General features: G+C 46.4%; 1 long non-coding RNA gene across 1 annotated transcript; it reads right to left on the bottom strand.

Annotated features, from left to right (window-relative positions):
- Nucleotides 1-1,480: 1,480 nt before the first annotated feature.
- Nucleotides 1,481-18,708, bottom strand: LOC148111883 (uncharacterized). Its single transcript, XR_015729959.1, has 3 exons — nucleotides 18,431-18,708; nucleotides 2,866-2,979; nucleotides 1,481-1,603 (listed from the first exon to the last, which is right to left on the bottom strand). It is a non-coding gene; the product is annotated as an uncharacterized LOC148111883 (long non-coding RNA).

Raw genomic sequence — 18,708 nt, 5'->3', positions numbered from 1 at the left:
AGGCTTACCCAAACACCTGTGTGTGGTCCTACAGATCTTCTCAAGAGTTCCTCCACAGCCCCTGCCATTAAACAAACCATGGTTCTCCAACCACCGAAACTCAAGAGACCACTACTACACCACCCCAACCGCCCTTGGAAAAGCCAAAACTAGCATTAGGGACTATTTGAGTCATTATGAGATGGATGGGATGCTTTTTCCCTTAATGAAGGGAAAGTAGGTTTGTTCTGAGGCACATGTGAATGTGCTTCTGACCTGGGTTTCAAGACTTTTGGGTATTCAGGACAACTGACATACCTTCTCCCATTGAATGATGGGGTTGTGAGAAAGAGAAACAAAGGTCATTCCCTGCCCATCATGGGTTAACCATTAAGGTTGAGGGCATCAAGTGGCACTGGAGATTTCTCCCCTACTTATCATACCCGTAACCCTTTCATTTCCCTAATCAACTTTACTTTATAGCACGTTTTCTATTTGCATGGTTTCCCTTATAACGATTTTGCTTGTTGACATTCTGCGTGGTGTTGCCCTAATTGGTAAATAATGTGCTTAAGCAGGCTTACCGCTGTTTTACGTTAAATAAATAAAAACATTTTCACAAACTTTGTCTCTAACATAGTTATGGGGGACCGCCCTGAGGCACCGCCTGGAAGAAAGATTTAATTTTTAATCTCTCATTTCACCTTCTGCACTTGGGGGTTTTGTCAGTTAAGCGAGGACTGAAGGGCATCGCTGCGCCAGGCTGTGTTTAGGGCATAGGTTGGCCTTCATCCAGCCCATTTGTAGTGAGATGTCAAAATTCTGACATGGAAGGACAAAATGCAAGCCACAGAATCTGGTCTAAAATACCCGATGAGAGATATTTGGGGGCTGATTTCCAAGCCGGTCATATGAATACATTTCTAAGGGGCAATGTTGTGGCCTGTCAACCGGGGCCCCTCCAGCAGACAAATCAGAGGAGGAGGAGGAGGTGTGGGAGTCAGGATCAGCATCAAGGCAACCTGGGAGCTCCGAGGGGGAAGAGGGAATGGAGCTGTCAGAGAGGGAGACAGAGGCGGAGCCTGGGCCATCCATCAGCCCTCAGATGGAGAGTCAACAGCCCCCAGGTCTGGAGGTGGCTGATGAGGAAGAGGAGGAACAGCTGGGTCCAGTGCCTGACGCACGGATGCACAGAAGGCAGAGGAGAGGAGAGCACTGGAAATCTATGGGCCGATCCCTGGGCCGGAAGAGCACCGCTGCTAGTGAAGCCTCCACTCTAGCTCTGGGGACAAAAGGCAGGGACCAAAGATGAATAGATGTGGCAGACAACTATTCATCTCCCTTCTGGACAGACTTGTTAGCCTGCAAGAGAAACTTTTTGCCAAGGCTGCTGGCGCTCCTCATAAAGGAATCTTTTGAGTTCACGTCTGCCGTGTTTGGGGGGCTGGGTCAGAACAGGCCTCTATCTCCATCAGAGTGCATAAGGCAGATCTAAAGGGACATAAAATACCTTGATTCATGCCCACCTTCCTTGCCCAGCGTTGTTTCCGATGGATTTGATGCCCCCAAAGCGTGCAGCTTGTTTCCTCCTTATATGGCTGAAAAGCCAAGCCGTTTCTCCATCCTATTTAAAGAACAATGTAATTAAATGCAAGGAAACATAATTAATTTTAATGGTGGGTCATCACTCTTCTCCTTTTTTGGCACTTATTAATTAATTTAATTTTTGCTGAAAAGAAAAACCCGAGCCCAGAAAACCAAACCTTTGGTGGCCAGTTAGTCTCGCATAACAAGGTAATTAAATTCTTTTTTGTAGGGAGTAGTTTGTCTTTAAGTGCATTTATGAATTTCACAGAGCAAAGAGGTGTAATGCAAGATTGGTTCCTCCCACCCATCCATGGCTCTGAAAGGAATGCCTCTGAGCATAGTGAAAGTTTTGCAAAGGAGCAAAGGCAAATAGCCCTGGCTGGAAGAGACAAGGAAGCCACATTCTGCTATCCAAATAAATAAATTTCATTCATTTAAACGGAATAAAAATTAATCAGTGGAACAACTTGCCTCCAGAAGTTGTAAATGCTCCAAAACTGGAAGTTTTTAAGAAGATATTGGACAATCATTTGTCTGAAGTAGTGTAGCGTTTCCTGCCTAAGCAGGGGGTTGGACTAGAAGACCTCCAAGGTCCCTTCCAACTCTGTTATTCTATATATTTTATAAATTAATTTAATAAAAGAAAGAAAGAAAGAAATCTTGGTTGCACAATAGGGTTGCTAGCTTGCTATTTTGAGGGCGTCTTTCTTCATGTCCGATAAGAAGGAAGGAAGGAAGGGAGGGAGGGAGGGAGGAAGGAAAGAATAGTAGTTAGATTTATATACCACTTCACAGTGGTTCACAGCCCTCTAAGCGGTTTACAGAATCACCATATTGCCCCCAACAATCTGGGTCCTCATTTTACCGACCTCGGAAGGACGGAAGGCTGAGTCAACCAATCAAGAATGTTTTGAAATGGTCAAGGAAACTTTTGTCCACAGGGAATTTCATGTAACCCAACAGACACGGTCAGTCCTCGAACTGCGACCATAAGTGGGTCCTTTCAAGTATATTCCAGCTCCCATAATCCCCAGGCAACGTGGGGAATTCAAATCTGTAGGACCCATCTCCCAAGCGCCGGATTCGGAGACAGAGAAGGAAATAAATCAACCCCCTTTCGCAGGAGCACATGAAAAGATTCATGAATCTGGCTGGAGCAGGGTTTTAATGCCTCTCACTAAAAAAAAAAAGAGATTGCTTTTTAAATGAAGTCTTCTTTAAATTAGGAAGGAAAAAAAACATGCACAGGAATGAATAAATGTAGTCCTTTTAATTTATGACCTTACTACGGAAGCTTACCTAGTGCATGCATTCTCCGGAGATACAAAGAAAAGAATCTCTCTCCCCCCCACTCTCAAGGACCAGCTTAAAACAACATGGCTTCGGCGAGGAGATTTCATTGGAGATTCCAGACTACAAAAAAAAGGGATAAAAATTAATTAAGTTCAACCAGGCAACACCGCAGGCCACTTACTGACTGGTCCTCTAGAAAGAACAGCATCTTAGTATCTTTCTGCAAAGACTCTAAAATGCAGGTAGTCCTCGAATTACAACCGCAATTGAGCCCAGAACATACGTTGCTAAGTGAGGCATGTGTTGAATGTCCCATTTTACAACTTATTGTGCCACATTTGTTAAGTGAATAGCAATAGCCCTTAGACTTATATACCGCTTCACAGTGCTTCACAGCCCCCTCTAAGTGGTTTACAGAGTCAGCCTCTTGCCCCCCCAACAATCTGGGTCCTCATTTTAACGACCTCGGAAGGATGGAAGGCTGAGTCAACCTTGAGCCGGTCAGTCAGGATCGAACTCCTGGCAGTGGGCAGAGTCAGCCTGCAATACTGCATTCTAACCACTAGGAGTGAGTGAGTGAGTGAGTGAGTGAGTGAGGGAGGGAAGGAAGGAAGGAAGGAAGGAAGGAAGGAAGGAAGGAAGGAAGGAAAAATAACAATAGCCCTTAGACTTATATACCGCTTCACAGTGCTTCACAGCCCCCTCTAAGTGGTTTACAGAGTCAGCCTCTTGCTCCCCAACAATCTGGGTCCTCATTTTAACGACCTCGGAAGGATGGAAGGCTGAGTCAACCTTGAGCCGGTCAGTCAGGATCGAACTCCTGGCAGTGGGCAGAGTCAGCCTGCAATACTGCATTCTAACCACTAGGAGTGAGTGAGTGAGTGAGTGAGGGAGGGAGGGAGGGAGGGAAGGAAGGAAGGAAGGAAGGAAGGAAGGAAGGAAGGAAAAATAACAATAGCCCTTAGACTTATATACCGCTTCACAGTGCTTCACAGCCCCCTCTAAGTGGTTTACAGAGTCAGCCTATTGTCCCCCAACAATCTGGGTCCTCATTTTAACGACCTCGGAAGGATGGAAGGCTGAGTCAACTTTGAGCCGGTCAGTCAGGATCGAACTCCTGGCAGTGGGCAGAGTCAGCCTGCAATACTGCATTCTAACCACTGGGAGTGAGTGAGTGAGTGAGTGAGTGAGGGAGGGAAGGAAGGAAGGAAGGAAGGAAGGAAGGAAGGAAGGAAGGAAGGAAGGAAGGAAAAATAACAATAGCCCTTAGACTTATATACCGCTTCACAGTGCTTCACAGCCCCCTCTAAGTGGTTTACAGAGTCAGCCTCTTGCCCCCCCAACAATCTGGGTCCTCATTTTAACGACCTCGGAAGGATGGAAGGCTGAGTCAACCTTGAGCCGGTCAGTCAGGATCGAACTCCTGGCAGTGGGCAGAGTCAGCCTGCAATACTGCATTCTAACCACTAGGAGTGAGTGAGTGAGTGAGTGAGGGAGGGAGGGAAGGAAGGAAGGAAGGAAGGAAGGAAGGAAGGAAGGAAGGAAGGAAGGAAGGAAGGAAAAATAACAATAGCCCTTAGACTTATATACCGCTTCACAGTGCTTCACAGCCCCCTCTAAGTGGTTTACAGAGTCAGCCTCTTGCTCCCCAACAATCTGGGTCCTCATTTTAACGACCTCGGAAGGATGGAAGGCTGAGTCAACTTTGAGCCGGTCAGTCAGGATCGAACTCCTGGCAGTGGGCAGAGTCAGCCTGCAATACTGCATTCTAACCACTGGGAGTGAGTGAGTGAGTGAGTGAGGGAGGGAGGGAAGGAAGGAAGGAAGGAAGGAAGGAAGGAAGGAAGGAAGGAAGGAAAAATAACAATAGCCCTTAGACTTATATACCGCTTCACAGTGCTTCACAGCCCCCTCTAAGTGGTTTACAGAGTCAGCCTCTTGCCCCCCCAACAATCTGGGTCCTCATTTTAACGACCTCGGAAGGATGGAAGGCTGAGTCAACCTTGAGCCGGTCAGTCAGGATCGAACTCCTGGCAGTGGGCAGAGTCAGCCTGCAATACTGCATTCTAACCACTAGGAGTGAGTGAGTGAGTGAGTGAGGGAGGGAGGGAGGGAAGGAAGGAAGGAAGGAAGGAAGGAAGGAAGGAAGGAAGGAAGGAAGGAAGGAAGGAAGGTATAGCAGACTTACATACTGCTTTAGTAACATGGTTGTTAAGTGAATCTGGCTTCCCTACTGACTTTGCTTGTCAGAAGGTCGCAAATGAAGATCACAGTGACCGCGGGGGTCACTGCAACCGTCGTAAATGTGGGTCAATTGTCAAAGCATCTGAATGTAACTCACGTCACCGCGGGGAATGCTGCAACGGTCCCAAGCGTGAAAAAGGGTCATAATTCACTTTTTTTCCAGTGCCGTCGTAACTTCAAACGGTCACTAAATGAGTTGTTGAATACGTCGACTGACAACCATCCGTTTAGTGACCGTTCCAAATTACAACGGCAGTCAGAAAAAGTTGTGTCAGGCCTGGAAGCCATCTTGGGAGTCAGGCCTAACCCCAAAGATGGCTTCCAGGCCTGACAAAGTGACTTATAACCAATTGTCACACTTATGACCGTTCCAGCATTTCCCCGTGGTCACATGATCAAAACTCGGGCTCTTGGCAGCGGACTTATGACGGTTGCAGTATCCTGGGGTCACGTCATCCCCCGTTGCTACCTTCTGGAAAGCAAAGTCAATGAGGGGGAGCCAGATTCATTTAACAACGTGTCCAGTGGTGGGATTCAAATAAATTAACAACCGGTTTTCTGCCCTAATGACCGGCTGGGTGGGCGTGGCCATGGTGGGTGTGGCCAGAGGGTGTGACAGGCAGCACTCGGCTTCTTGCACCCCGCCCCCGGGAGCAAAAATGGGCTGTGGAGGGCCCATTTTCTGCCTCCCCAAGCGTCCCTGCGCATACCTGGGATCCAAAACAGGCCACGTGGGGACTCCTGGGAGGGGTGGGGCGGGGCCAGCCAGTCGTCGGAACTACCAGTTCACCGAACCGGACGTAAAATTAACATCCAATTCGCCCGAACTGGTCCGAACTGGCTGAATCCCACCTCTGATACGTGTCACTAACAACTCTTAACAACTGTGGTAAGAAAGGTCATAAGATGGGGCAAAATTCTCTTGCTTAGACATGGAAATTTTAGGACCAATCGTGGCCAGAAGCCGAGGATTATCTCTTTGTCAGGGAAGACACTAAACGTTTTCCTGTCAGTTTTCCCTCAAAAGATCAGCTTCACCTTAGTTAAAGAACGTGATGAATCAGAGTTTAGAGTGGGTAAGTTCAGCACTGATTCTCCTGCAGAGAAAATTCTCAGAAAATATATTTTCCTGGACTTAGCACCATGGGGACCTCTCCTCACGAAATCTGGAGTGTGGACATCTAACAGAGAAGTCCACCTTCTCTGCCTGCCCTCCAGGAAATCCCTCCGTTTTATTTATTTCCAATTAAATAAAATCAGATAGCACAGCAATCTTCTCTCAGTTGCCAACCGGGAGCAAGCGAGACACCCCAGCGATTTAAATCAACGCCGGCTTCATTATAGAAAATCTTGTTCACAGATTTGGATACGACAAATCCTTACAGAGCAAAGGAGGAAGAAATTCACAATTTTTTCCCCCCTCCCACCGGTAGATCTCGGCAGCAGGAGGAGGGGGGAAAAAAGATAATAATAATAATAATAAATATGATACCTGGCGCAGACCCTCGCTGCCGAGGAAACGCCGGCATAAGTGGAAATTAAATTGGGAAGTCAAGAGCAAAAATAGGCGTGACACGGCGAAGCAATTTGAAGCTCCGAAATACAAGCTCTTAATTATAGACGAGATTATCTCAAGACGACACTTAGACGCTAAAGGTTAAGCGCTGTATTTTTAATAAGCGAGAAAACAGAGGTACTTCTGGACACCCACCTGGGCCCATCACGATGAGTTAATAAACTTCTGCGAAACAGGAAAAATTTCTCCTCTGCTAAGGAAAGGGCCAGCCTATTTTGCAGCCAAAATTAAAGGCAACTCTTTTCAGGGTGTCAAAAATGGGGATTTAAGGAGCCATAAAAAGAGATTGTTGGGTGGTTGACGGCAGGGGTGAAATCTACCGGTTCGCAAGTGTGTGCACTGCACACGGACGCTCGTCCCGCTCGCGCATGCGCCATTGTAACATCCGATTTTTGACCCTCTGCGCATGCACAAAGGGTTAAAAACCAAGAAGTAACGACGTCCGGGCTGGTGGGCGGAGTCTTGCACTGCCGCCGCTACCAGTTCACCGAACCCTGCGCTACCGGCTCGCGCAAGCCAGACATAACCGGCAGGATTTCACCACTGGTTGACGGTGTTGCATCCAACCCTACATCTGATATTCAAACATCCTGCACCCAACCACCACCATCCAAGGGAAACTGCTCCGATCAGTGGAAATATGACTGATCAGCTATCTGCGTGAAACTCTTTTGCCCCTCCTCTAGAACCCGGGTACCTTATAGATCCCCCCCAAATTCACACCTGGAGCATGGAGAAAGGCAGCCTATGATGGCCACACCATCTCCAAAGTGTGTGGTTGCCACCAGGGTTTAATTACTCCTTCACCTGGTTGTACCTGAGGTTTTTAAACACACCTTCGCCTGACAGGGGCAATGGATTGATCCCTCCCCTCCGGGTGCCGGGAAAGTCTGATTAATGAGGTGCCTGCCAGCCCTTCCAAACTCAAGGGGGAATTAATCTTAAAATGCGGGAATTACTCAATAAACCATTCAAACATGCAATAAGCCGAGCTATTAAAAATTAATCGGTCGACATCCCAGCCATGTAAACACAGCTAATAAGATCCAAGCACCAGATAAGGTGGAACGGAGCCTCGGAGCAAGGAAGAGGAGAAGAAGACAAGGTCGTAAATCGAGGACGATTTGTATGGGTTTGGGAAACGAGACATTCAAATTGCGTTGTTACCTGGCAACAAACGCAGCTGCCAGGTAACGACGCAATTCGAGTCTCGTTCCCCCAAATCCATGCAGGCAGTCCTCCATTTACAACCGCCGTCATTAAGCGGCGCAATTGAGCTACACTCGATTGTACCACTGCTGCTGTTAGGCAAAGGACCATGGTCATTCAATGAGTCACACGGTCGTTAAGCGAATCCAGCTTTCCCCCTATTGACTCTGCTTGCCAGAAGCCGTCTGGAAAAGTCACAAACGACAACACTGCGAAACCTTCATAAATACACGCCAAGTTGCCAGTTTTGGTCTCGTGCTGTGACGGTTGTTATGTGCGAGCATCATTAATGCAACATCCTTTAGACTTAAGGCACACTAAGGCCAGAAACAGACAACCAATTTTATTTATTCATCGCTTTTCCACACTTCCATCTCAGTAACTCAAGGTCACGCTCACTTCCATAAAAATATGTGCATTTCTATAATTCCTCAAAACACGCCAGTTAGGTGAGAATTAGCTGGACTTTTTAAAAAAAGTCTGCCATAACTAGATATTTTTAACAGCACCCATTTTGTCTGTAAAGATAAAGGTTCGCCTCGCACATATGTGTTAGTCGTTCCCGACTCTAGGGGGCAGTGCTCATTTCCGTTTCAAAGCTGAAGAGCCAACGCTGTCCGAAGACGTCTCCGTGGTCATGTGGCCAGCATGACTCAACGCCAAAGGCGCATGGAACGCTGTTCCCTTCTCACCAAAGGTGGTCCCTATTTAGCTACTTGCATTCTTTTTATGTGCTTTCGAACTGCTAGGTTGGCAGAAGCTGGGACAAGGAACGGGAGCTCGTCCCGTTACACAACACTAGGGATTCGAACCGCCGAACTGCAAAATCAACCTTTCAGCTTTCAGTTGTACAAGCCTCGGCACCTTCTCTGTCTCTTCAATCCTGAACAGCTTGAAACTACCTGATAAAAAACAACCTGGGATGGATGAAGGAGAAACTTCCTAACGGGGCGGACAATTAACCAGTGGAACAGCTTGCCACCGGAAATCGTGGGCGCTCCATCACTGGAGGTTTTTAAGAAGAGACTGGACAGTCACTTGTCTGAGATGGTATAGGTCAGGGATCGGCAACCTTAAACACTCAAAGAGCCACAAAACTCCTAACCGGAAGCCCCCGTTCAATTCTGGAGCCGACCGGAAGTCCGGTTCCCCCATTATAGTCTCCTCCTAGCACAGCGTCCTTTTTCCTCTACCTGTCCTAACCGAAAGCCCGATCAATTGTGGAGCCGACCAGCAACAGGGAGCTGCAGCAGAGGAATGAAAGAGCCACATGCGGCTCCAGAGCCACAGGTTGCTGACTCTGGGAATAGGTTCACCTGCTTAAGCAGGGGGCTAGATTAGAAGACCTCCAAGCTCTATTCTATTCTAAAGATTCTAAATCATGCAGCTTCCAAAGAGGTTTTTAAACACACACATATACACACACACACACGCATACACATCTTTCGGCATGGCTAATCAGGGATCCAAACCCCCTTGAGGAGTCAACAGTGATTAACCGTGTTATATATAGACCGAGATTTGTTAGAGCCAAACTTAGACATCATGAATAAAACATCCTGAGCGCTGCATTCAGGAATCAAAATTAAATCTCGGATGCTCTGTTGCGCTGTGGTCCTTCGACCACAGTGGATTTTCCTTACAGGTGATTGTTTGGGGGAAAAAATGTGAGTTTCTGCCCAGGTCTTAACAGAAAAAAAAATGGGGGTGGGGGGGCGCAGGCAAGGGGGGAGAGATCCAGGAAGGTGGGTGCAATGCTCCATCTGTGGTTACTACACAGGTAACAAACGGTTTAGATGGATTTGTTATCATTAATCCCGCAAAACTGCTTGCAAAAAATATACTGTGTTTCTCCGAAAACAAGGCCGGGTCTTATATTAATTTTTGCACCAAAAGACGCATTAGGGCTTATTTTCTGGTTAGATCTTATTTTGGGGGGGAAATACGATACTAAATGAATCCATCTGGTTGGCAATCTTAACCGGGGCTTATTTTGGGGGTAAGGTTTATATTACGAGCATCCTGAAAAATCACACTAGGGCTTATTTTCCGGTTGGGTCTTATTTTCGGGGAAACAGGGTAGATATTCCCCGGGTGGCTTTACAAATTAAACACTATAGAGCACTGCACACCAGAACAACTAGACACAAGAACAGTTTTTCCTCCAAACATCATCACTCTGCTAAACAAATAATTCCCTCAACACTGTCAAACTATTTACTAAGTCTGCACTACTATTAATCTTCTCATCGTTCCCACTACTCAACTCCTCCCACTTATGACTGCGCGACTGTAACTTTGTTGCTGGTATCCTTAAGATTTATATTGACTGTTTCCCTATGACTATCATTAAGTGTTGTACCTTATGATTCTTGACGAATGTTATCTTTTCTTTTATGTACACCGAGAGTGCATGCACCAAGACAAATTCCTTGTTTGTCCAATCACACTTGGCCAATAAAGAATTCTATTCTGTTCTGTTCTTAATTCTCTATTATACCCTACCCTACCCTACCCTACCCTATTCTACTCTATTATTCTATTCTCTAGTCTTCTGGGTCAGCCTTTGCTCCTTCCTTGGGGTCGTGACATTTCCAGAGAGAGATTTCTACCGAGAGATATGTTCTACTGGAAGCCACAAACTCGGCTTCCGAGAGACGGCCAGCGCCGAGGTCTGAATTTTAAGCGTACTCAGCCGTGATCGTATCGGTGAAGACGTCAGGACCACAACACAACTGATCGATCAATGTGAAGCTCCATTAAGAACAGATAAAATAGAAGCCAGGAGAAGCTACGGAGAGATGGGAGGGGGGGAGGGAAGAAAGTGGGGAGGGACCAAGATGGCAGGAAGAACAAGCATCAGATAAGGCGGCGTATCAACTTCCCGAGAGGTAATTTAATCAATTTATGGGGAAAGTCATATAGGAAGGAGAATTTAATGGCATTAACAGAAGCCGAATTCGATAAGGTTGCACTTGGATAACTAAAAACACAGACATAATTTAACACCAAAAGGTTTTGCTTTTAAAATGTGCATTTCAGATGATACTTCAGGTAGTCCTCGGTTTACGACCACAAGCGGCACAAGGATTTCCAAGGCAAAGTGGTTGCGAAGTAAGTCATGCCTGGTTTTACGGCCTTTTTTTCTCCCCATGGTCACTAAATGAATGTTTGTGTCAGCTTTGGAAGACATATAAGGCCGGAAGCTTCAATGCTGCCACCTTCTCATGTGTGAGAAAGTAGGAGAGGGGATTAAGGAGAAGGGTTGTTAGTAGACATAAAAGCATTCTTCCTTAAGTGGGTGTTAATTAGGGCTTATTTTGGGGGTAGGGCTTATATTGGGTCTATGGGTAAAAATCAAGCTAGGACTTACTTTTGGGGTAGGTCTTATTTTTGGGAAAACACGGTACACACACACACACACACACACACACACATAAAACAAACTATTCTAAAAATACGAGTTCCAGGTATATTAGTAAAGAAAGAAGCAGACTTTCTGCGAGCTCCGGAACTTAAAATTTTAAAATAATTATATATATACGATCACACATTGCTCCTAGAAGCACGAAGCCGAAAACACCAGCCTGAAGATTATGAATGAGACTTCGTTGAAATGTCGCCAAGATACTTCCAATTTTACGCGGGAGAAAACCCGAATAACCAAAGACCTACATACAAACACCCGCGAAAACCTCAGAAAATACACACACACACACACACACACACCCCGATACACAGATACACTCACAAATATATATATATACACATACATAAACATAAACATTTATATATATATAAACTTACATACACACACATACACACATAATACATACATAAACATAAATGTATGCATATACACATATAAACATGTCAGGAACCATCTTTTCCGACCCACAAATTTTATCACAAGGCATCAACAGATTTGATGAGCTGATGAAGAAACTCACTAAGCTGGAGCAGGCCACAGATGGATTCTGCTCCTTTATTTGCAAATGTTAATGCCCCTGATCAACAGGGAACCCCAATTACGCCCCATGAATACCAACATTTGGGGTTGCTTGAAAATGTCCGTGTTGCTTTGCGGAGAAAACGGGTGGAGCAGCAAATTAAAATAGATTAGTGGGTTTGTTTTTTAAAAAAAGTTATAGGTAGCCCTTGACTTAATGACCACAATTGAGCCCAAAATTTATGTTGCTAAGTGAGACCGTTGTTAAGCTTGCCCCATTTTACAACCTATCTTGCCACCGTTGTTAAGAGAATCGCTACAGCTGTTAAGTGGGTCACACGGTTCTTTAGCGAATCCGGTTTCCCCGTTAATGTTTGCTATCCTACTACAACGGTCGTTAAGTGTGAAAAACGGTCCTTAATCACTTTTTTTCAGTGCCCTTGTAACTTCAAACGGTCCCTAAACGAACTGTTGTAAGTCAAGGACTACTGGTATGCCCCACGGGGAAATCAATCTGTGAATGCCAAGCCTTTTATGCAATGGTTTTGCTCTGGATATATATATTTCAAAATCCCAAAGATGTCTAAAAATGGGAGATTCTGGCCCCAGTGAGAAATCCATACACGGAACAAAGAATCACAGCTTTATGTTCTGCTAAACTGCAATAAGATACACTGCCTCTGGATAAGGAGGCTCCATCAGCTAGATACCTCCCCAGGCGCTTGCTACCTGTGGGTAAATCCTCATAATTCCCTCCCGTCTAAAGCTAAACTCAAGAAGATTTTAAAATAATTAAATAAAGGCTCCCATTCTCTGGCCATAAGTTACAAAATGCCACCGAGGAGACACAAATCTCTTAATATAATTAATCTCATTAAGCAGAAAGATAAAGGATCTGAAATATCTGGGGAAACGGCGTGATTTATGCAGAAAGATATGTGGGTGAAAGATTGTGTAGAAGGCTAAAAAAAAAACTACAGGGAAAAAAAACAAAGAAAGAAAAGAAGATATGGGTGCCTAATTGAACCCACCAAGGGGCTCTCCAAATTTGTCGACTTTCAGACCTGTGGACTTCAACTCCCAGAATTCCCCCGCTGGCTGGGGAATTCTGGGAGTTGAAGTCCACAAGTCTGAAAGTGGCCACGTTTCGAGACCCCCGTTCTGTATTTAAGAAGCTGCTACTCTCTTTAAAAAAAAAATATCGCCTAGTTTTGCTTAGAAGTGAATTAAGGAAAAAGTCAATGTAGGTGTTTGATAACCCTGGAGAAGAAATATCTGTTTTCCACCCCAAATTTGAGTGTCTTTGGCTGGTACTCTGACTAGTAATCTCCGGTCTCCATCTCAAATGCCTTTTTCTAAAAATTTTGCACTTAAGAAATGTAAGTGGTGCTACCCGTCTCCCCGAAAATAAGACCCAGCCTGAAAATAAGCCCTAGCATGATTTTTCAGGATGCTCGTAATATAAGCCCTACCCCGAAAATAAGACCTAACCGGAAAATGTCATAATGCGTCTTTTGGAGCAAAAATTAATATAAGACCTGGTCTTATTCTCGGGGAAATACAGCATTAAAAATACTCCACCTGCAACCCTGATTTAACCTGTAATTAAACCCATCGCAAATTCAAATTTATGACGGTTGAAGCATCCGGAGTCACGGGATTGTCATTTCGATCTTTCCAGCCGACGCCTGACAAGCAACGTCAATAGGGGAAGCCAGATTCGCTTAACGACCATGTGATTTGCTTCACAACGATGTCAAAAAGCTCATAAAATGGAACGCGACTCATTTCACAGCCATCATACTTAACTGTGGTTGTAAGTCGAAGACTACCCTGTTGCCCCGAAAATAAGACCCAACCGGAAAATAAACCCTAGCTTGATTTTTTCAGGATGCTCGTAATATAAGCCTTACCCCAAAAATAAGCCCCAGTTAAGATCGTCAGCAGACGGAGGCATTTAGTACTGTATTCCCCCCAAAATAAGACCTAACTGTAAGATAAGCCATAATGCATCTTTTGGAGCAAAAATTAATATAAAACCCGGGGGTCTTATTTTGGGGGAAACACGGTATCTGTATTTCAGAAAAATGGGGAAGACCCCCCCAAACTCCCCATAATTGCTGAAAGTACTTCTCCACCCTTCCCCTAAAAATTCACATCCAAGGAAATTCCATCCATAGCAGGCATCTCTCAGGCTCTGTATGGAACAACGATCCCGCTCAGTTTTCTGAGGATGATGGGAGCTGTAATCCCAAGCACCCGCCAATTACCAGCAAAATCTACCCACTCGTTTCGGATTCCTGCAAGAATCACTTTTTAAGGAGAAAGCAGAATGAGGAAAGGGATGAGCAGATGTTGAAATAAACCGTGTTAATTTTCTCACTTTGCGGAAGAAATGAAAGATAACGGGAGTCCCTCCCAAGGTGGATTTTCTCGTGGCCACCGAAGTACAGAAATGCTTCCGGAAGCTAACTACCCATAATAACATCAATATTACTGTAGCCTCCTCTCTTCCCATCCATCCAATGGAACAGCAGAGCCCCATGCTGAGGCTCCAGCTCGGAGTGGCTCTCGCCAATTAACTCTTATTAAAACTCCAATAATGTTGGGGCGATTGCAGCTTTGATCGACGCGCTGCCATACCGGCTGAGGTCAACTGCATAAGGGGAGCGTAATTAGACTAATAATTCCTGGCTATTTCTCCTCTGCAGTTATCTCCCACCACCCACCTTCCAAGAGCATGGAGAGCCACGCATAAGTTTTGTTCATAGCACAGCGCCAGACGCAGGCAGGATCGAGGAAGGGACTTGGCGCAGAAATACTCGTATCCGGAGGCCCCAGAAGGCTGCTGAGCGGAATTGAACTGAAATTCAATTTCTGCACGGGAGCTGGAGAGGCATAATTTGCAAGTTCGTAAAGCATCCATTGAAATGACTCCTTGGATTACAGGGGTTTGCAACCTTAAACATTCAAAAGAGTCATTTCGACCCACATTTCCCACATTAACTTAAAAACCCAAAAAATGAGAAGGATGAAGATAAGAATGAGGATGAGGATAAGAGGGAGGGAGGGAGGGAGGAAGGAAGGAAGGGGAAGAGGAGAAGGAGGAAAGAAGAGGAGCAAAAGAAAGAAGAGAAGGAGGGGAAGGGAGGGAGGGAAAGAGAGAAAGAGAAAGAAAGGGAAAGGAAGGGAAGGGAAAAGAAAGGAGAGGAGAGGAGAGGAGAGGAGAGGAGAGGAGAGGAGAGGAGAGGAGAGGAGAGGAGAGGAGAGGAAAGGAAAGGAAAGGAAAGGAAAGGAAAGGAAAGGAAAGGAAAGGAAAGGAAAGGAAAGGAAAGGAAAGGAAAGGAAAGGAAAGGAAAGGAAAGGAAAGGAAAAATAAACAGCAGTAAAATATGACTTCTTTTGTTAAACGTGTTCTCCCTGGGAAGAGAAGAAGCCAGACAGATCTTAAGGACAGAAAACTCCAGATCTAGAGCCTGCCACTCTGGACTTAAAACTCCACTTTCAAACCCTTTTAAGTCCTCAATAGTTGGGTTACACCTCGGCGCCAAAACCTCTAGGGAAGCCTCTGGCATTCAAAGGGCAGACTTTCCGCCCAATTTGGCAGAAAGAGATAAGGAAAGAAAAAGGTCACCTAAAAGCCGATTTTATCCCCAGTTGGCACAATGAGGTCCGTGACCAGCCCATGCTCGTTTTTTCTGCCTGATCAGAATCAGGCTAAAAAGCCAGTCTCAAATCAAGATAATTTTGGCCCCTCGGTCTTTCCGTGAGCAATAATCTTAGGGGGGGCTTTATGAAATCCCACGTGCATCCTGGCCTGGCTAGGTGGCTCAGTGGCTAAGACGCTGAGCTTGTCGATCAGAAAGGTCGGCAGTTCAGCGGTTCGAATCCCTAGTCTAGGTCTCCTGTGTGAGCAGGGGGTTGGACTAGATGACCTCCAAGGTCCCTTCGAACTGTTACTGTTACGTGTTACATCTCTTCTGTACGAGGAAACCCAGCCACGTATCCTCGCAATGTTTTTGGACTGCTTAGCCTATGTCTAGCCAGCTCTCCCCGTGTTTTGGACTACACCACCCAACATCCCTAGCCGAGAATTGATCAGTTGACATCCCAGACAAGGAGAAACTTGACGTCCGATCTCAAGAGCACCAAAAGCTGTCTGGATTTCGGATGCAGCCAAAAATAGCACTGCCCAAATCCAGATGAGAGATATAGACCTGAGAAAATGAGATTTCCGCCCCCCCACAAAAAATATTCCCAAAATGGTATCCTGTTAGCCAAGCTAGATACTGTATTTTTCGGACTATAAGATGCACTTTTTTATCTCCCAAAAGGGAGTGAAAATCTCTGTGTGTCTTATAGACCAAATACTGCTGAATATTGCCCATCCACCGGCTGTTTTTTGGTTTCTGCACGCCCCAATTTTTCTGGCCTTTTTTTGGCCTGTTTTCGGGGCTTTTTTCAGCCCATTTTCTAGGCTTTTTTTGGCCTGTATTTGAGGGGTTTTTTGGCCTGTATTTGAGGGGTTTTTTCGGCCTGTTTTTGAGACTTGTTTGGCCCGTTCTGGAGGTTTTTTTCGGCCCATTTTCAGGGCTTTTGTTGGCCTGTTTTTGAGGGGTTTTTTTGGCCTGTTTTTGAGGCTTTTTTCAGCCCGTTTTGGAGGCTTTTTTCAGCCCATTTTTAGAGCTTTTTCGGCCTGTTTTCGAGGCTTTTTCGGCCCGTTTTTGAGGCTTTTTTCAGCCTGTTTTTGAGGCTTTTTTCAGCCCATTTTCAGGGCTTTTTTGGCCCATTTTCGAGGCTTTTTTCAGCCCATTTTCAGGGCTTTTTCGGCCTGTTTTCGAGGCTTTTTTCAGCCTGTTTTTGAGGCTTTTTTCAGCCCATTTTCGAGACTTTTTTCAGCCCATTTTCAGGGCTTTTTCGGCCCATTTTTGAGGCTTTTTTCGGCCCGTATATTTTGTGGTGAACAAGATTTTTTTTAAAAAACAGCATTTCACTCTTTGCTAGCCAAAGTTACTTGGGTAAATGGCCCCTGGCCTTTGACCAGCAGCAAAACAGCTGGGGCGATGGTTTTCTTGAAAGGGGGGGACCTTTCCGAAGCCCTCGAGGCCCACACCCTCAAAGACAGGCAAGGCATATCGCCCTCTCTGCTTGCCTGCAAAGAGCAGGCCCCTTAATTAATCCCTTCTTAAGCACTTAATCGTTCTTCCCCCCCACCCCGTTTAATCAAATTAAGAGCAAAATTTGAAATAATGGCAGCGGTGGCAAAAGTTATCGCCCTCTGTACGAGAGGGTATCGCTAAAAATTTATAGCCCGGCCATAAAGAGGCAGGTCTCGAGCTGTCAGCCCAAATTTGTGGGGGGAAATTACTCACTTCAAAAGCGATAGAAAGATTTGGAGAAGCAAACAAGCGACAGCGTTAAGAGCACGCTTGCCCAAGGTAGGGCTTCAACCGGCGGGCTTGCCTGGCACACAATTTGGGGTGGGGGGGTAGACTAGACGGCCTTTGTGGTCCCTGCCAATCACCCAATTCTAACGGTAACAATAAGAGAGTTGGAAGGGACCTTGGGAGGTCATCTAGTCCAACCCCCTGCTCCCCCATCCTGTACTAGGGATTCAAACCGCCAAACTGCCGACCTTTCTTTTTTTTTATTTCTTTTTTTTATTTTTTTTATATAAATTTGATTTATATGCCGCCCTTCTCCGGAGACTCAGGGCGGCTTACAATGCGTTAAGCAATTTCTGATCGACAAGCTCAGTGTCTTAGCCACTGAGCCCACCTAGTCAGGCTAAGTTTAGGAGCAAGAACCTTCCTACCTCAATTTTTCTGTCCTATTTGCTGCACTTAAATGGAGGCCTTCGAATGGAAACCAGGCACCTTTGGACCTACAAAATGGCGGGAGGGGGGGGATAAATTAAGTCTGGTGGGCGGGGGTCCCCAAAGGTTCGGGGACCAAAGTGTACCCAACCCCCCTCCCCACACCCACCACCTCATTTTAACTGACAACTGGCAGGCCTCAGAGTGGGGAGGGGGGGCGTGGAGGAAAGCCCCCTCCCTCACCCAACCATGCCCAAGGGAACCCTTCGCACCTTGGCGGGAGGAAGAGGAGGCAGACAGGAGAGCCAGCCGGGGTCCCATGCTCCGCAGCGGAAGGGGCCAGGGACCGCCTGGTTGCACCTCTTGAGGCCGCTCATCCCCCCCCCTCCGCCCCCATACACACACACACAGCCCTGGCCTCCCCTCCACCTGGAAACCGAGCCGCACTTTTCCTCAGCTGGGGCGCACACGCGTAATTACGCACCATTACGCGGATGGCCGCTGGGTAGCCGGCCAAGCGGGCGAGGGGAGGGGGGCGAGAAGCGAAGGGGAGGGGGCAGTGCGAGACGCCCGACTCTAAACGGGACTGGGAGGGGGCGCTTTGCGGATCCTCCCCACCCCCTCTTCTCCTCCCCCCAGCCACGAAGCCCCCACCCCATCCCGCTTCGTCCTCTTCCCCCCGCTTCCCTCACTCCCTTTCCCCTGGCCAGCGCGCAACCCTGGAGCAGGGGTGTGGGGGGGTGGGAAGTGGATCCTCCGCGTCCCGGGGCAGTCTACCTGAATGGCGCTGCGGATGGGATCCAGACCTTCGGCTGCTTCTCTTTCTGCCCCAGATCTGCCCCGTTTCTTTAGTGGAAGACGGAGGGTTGTTGTTGCTGTTGTTATTGTTGTTGTTGTTGTTATTATTATTATCTCTTTTATTCATTAAATGTGAAACTCAGTAAACTGGACATTTAAAAATGTGTCACAAATACCATTGACTGATGCTAATGGTTGATACGGTTGCTGCCAGCATCCTAGTTATTCCTTCCTTCTTCCCTGCCTCTCTCCCACCT

The sequence above is a fragment of the Pantherophis guttatus genome, chromosome 15 (genome assembly GCF_059756535.1).
Source record: "Pantherophis guttatus breed Tessera chromosome 15, ASM5975653v1, whole genome shotgun sequence".
NCBI classification, from domain to species: domain Eukaryota; kingdom Metazoa; phylum Chordata; class Lepidosauria; order Squamata; family Colubridae; genus Pantherophis; species Pantherophis guttatus.
This window is presented reverse-complemented; position numbering and strand designations above follow the sequence as displayed.